Source organism: Cyprinodon variegatus, unplaced genomic scaffold (assembly GCF_000732505.1).
Source record: "Cyprinodon variegatus isolate N-32 unplaced genomic scaffold, C_variegatus-1.0 Scaffold257, whole genome shotgun sequence".
Taxonomy (NCBI): Eukaryota; Metazoa; Chordata; class Actinopteri; order Cyprinodontiformes; family Cyprinodontidae; genus Cyprinodon; species Cyprinodon variegatus.
The window spans coordinates 357,255-360,722 of record NW_015150710.1 but is presented as its reverse complement, the minus strand read 5'-3'; positions in this window follow the sequence as shown (position 1 = coordinate 360,722).

Sequence of the window (3,468 nt, the reverse complement as noted above, 5' to 3'; positions counted from 1 at the left end):
TCAATAATTGTTGTTGATTGCAGATGTGTCTAGTAGTTCCCATTGATTTAGCTTGTAAAGCGGGGAGAATGGCGCTAGGCTACAACCAAAAACAGATATGAGTTCTTGTAGGTTTAATGAAAAACTGTGACAAACATCCAAAACAAAAAAATACTGAGAACCAAAAAAAAAAACATTCAACAATCAACAAGGAACCTGCAAACAGTGGCTGAACAAAGACTAGGCTAATCAGCAAATATAGAGCAGGTGTGGATGGAAGCGACTAGAAGGGAGCTAGGGGAATGGAGACAGCCACAAGAGGGCACCAGAGAGCAACCAAAGACTGCTTAAATATACATAAAATGGAAAATAAACCAAAGATCAACAAAACAGACTAACTGATAACTGAAAACCAAAAACTCAGAGCCTCAAAAGTGGAGGACCATAGTTAGTTAAAGAAGCATTTTATCAGTGAACGACAAAGTACTAAGTATTGATACTCATAGTCAAATATTACTCAACTAAAGTAAAAGTCAGTCAGTCAAACATCTACTTAAGTCAAAGTATTGAAGTACACATTTATGAAAATACTTCAAAAGTACATGGATTTAATAGTGCTTCAGTATTCAAACGTTAAAATGAATTTTTTTATAATCAGTACATTTCTGCCTAAATTTCAGAGTAATTTTAAACAACCGTGTAGCTTTCAGAAACCACCTGATGTATTGATGCGTAGAACCATCTGCTATAGATGTGACATCACCTGGAAAATGATAGCTAATTATTATTTCTTATTTAAAAAATGAATAAAAACAAGAAGTGTCTCAAATCTTCATGCCTTTAATATGGAATAGAGGTTTTATAAAATGACTGTTTTCTATAAAATCTCAATTCGAACTCAAGACAAACTGATAAATTCAGCTGTAAAAATTAGAGCTTTTTTATTTGTTTTGAAAAAAAGCATTCAGCAGAAGAAAACTGGAATCCTATCTTAATACCACTAAAGCTATCACTTTATTTTTAAATAATTAGTAAAACAGAATTGGTAAAGAAAAAAATGAAATAGATCCAAAGGACCTTTCAGTAACCATGTCTGTTACAGCGCATATCATCATTAGAATTTCTTTGAGTGTTATGTCTTCAGTATATGGGCCTTAAAAGAGGCCACGACGTGATCTATGGGAGTACTGGCCCCCGTTGGCCCCTGTCTAGAACTGCCCATGGTGTGCTGCCCAGGAAGCTGTGTAGGCTTAAGCGTTTTGCTCAGGAACCCAGATTGGACGCTGTAGGGATCAAACCAGGTACTTGCAACCCTCTCAGAGCACAATGCACTGCTCTAACATTTATCCACCATTAACTAAGTTACTGAAACTCTCATTTTAGCCCATATTTATGCTGACATTTAAGAAAGTCAGCTGCAAAGAACCTGTTCATTGGAAAGATAAGTCACCCTTCAGCTAAACCAAGTAAGGAAAATCAGACACACAGCATGATGATGCCTTAAAGAATTCAGGTTTGAAAGCAAATCTTTTTATTTTTGCTTTTTATATAAAAAAAACAATCCAAGGGATTAAAAAGAAAGGGTTAGAATAATTTGCAAAAGCTAAAGGTTAAAAGCAGTGCCCTCCAATCCCTCAGATGGCTGTGCATCATTTATTAACAGCCAAATATGATAGAAATACATTTTTATTTTCTGACAGAGTGCTGTAAATCTGGGTGGAGAAGATATTTAATATCTTAGTGTGTGATTCCACCTCTAACCTAAGAGAGAAGTAATTTAATCTGGCTGTGTGTGGGTACGATGCGGTCAGCCCTGCAGACCTCCGTGTTCAATAAAAACACTAAGAGTGTAACAGGAAGTCCTGTCCTCTGGCAGAAGGATCCATAATCAGGTTTAATCCTCTCTGTGGTTAAAAGCTGTTCATCGATCCGTTGGTTCCTGCTGAGGTGTTTTCTCTTCCAGCCCCCCACCCCATCTGTGGGGGACATTTTCTCTGAGCTCATATCTGAAGCTCTAAGACGAAGTATTACGGCCAGGTTAGAGATTTTTATTTTTTATTTTGAGAATAAAGTCATAGCATTACAAGAAAAAGTTGCAATATTACGAGAATGAATTCCTCATACAACAACCCAATTCAGAAAGAAATATGATGGCCGACCAGCTCCACCAATCAGCAACCAGAGTCCACTTTGACATCCTGCCCAGTTTGATGCTGCTGCTAAAAGATTTCCTGATTTGTCAAACCGATGCTAAAGTATAACTTCCCATGATGCTCCACATTCCTCATTTTAGGGAAGAAAGGGCTTCTTGTAAGAATCGACATAAAATACAACTTGTTTCTCCTAATTTTAGGACTTTATTCTCATAATTTTGCAACTTTATTCTTGTAATGTTACAACTTTATTCTTCAAATTTTACGATTTTATTTTTGTAATTATACGACTTTATTCTCTTAATGTTACGACTTTATTCTTGTAATTTTACGACTTTATTGTCATAGTTTTCCGACTTTATTCTCAGAATGTTACTACTTTATTCTCTTAATTTTACGACATTATTCTCCGAATAAAAAAAAAAAAATAATTTTATGACTTTATTCTCATAATGTTACAACTTTTTTCTCATAATTTTCGCGATTTTAATCTTGTAATGTTACAACTTTATATTTGTAATTCTGCGATTTTTATTCTTATAATTATACGACTTTATTTTCTAAATTTTACAACTTTATTCTCTTAATTTTACGACATTATTCTCTTAATTTTACGACATTATTCTTCGAATAAAAAAAAAAGTAATAATTTTGTGACTCTATTCTCGTAATGTTACAACTTTTTTCTCATAATTTTTGCGATTTTAATCTTGTAATGTTACAACTTTATATTTGTAATTTTACGATTTTATTCTTGTAATTATACGACTTTATTCTCTTAATGTTACGACTTCATTCTCGTAATTTTACAGCTTTATTCTCTTAATTTTACGACATTATTCTCCAAATTTTTTTTTTAAAATAATTTTATGACTTTATTCTCATAATGTTACAACTTTATATTTGTAATTTTACGATTTTATTCTTATAATTATACGACTTTATTTTCTAAATGTTACTTATATACTTTTATACTTATATGACTTTATTCTCGTAATTTTATGACTTTGTTGTCATAGTTTTCCGACTTTATTCTTGTAATTTTTTAGACTTTAATCATAATTTTACGACTTCATTCTCATAATGTTACGACCTTTTCTCGAAATAGAAGAAAATAAATCTCTAGCCTGGCCCTAATAATCTGTCATCCCGATGGAAGCGCCTAGAAGTGGCTTTACTGAATGACCATTCTCAATAATCAATGGATCATTATTTGTACCTAAAACTAATACGTTTGCATTAATTTTATAAATTTGGAGTTAATCAGTAAAAAAATTTAAACAATAATTTAATCTGAAAAACTCACATGGAGAGGTTTTTGGACGTAATTGTATCA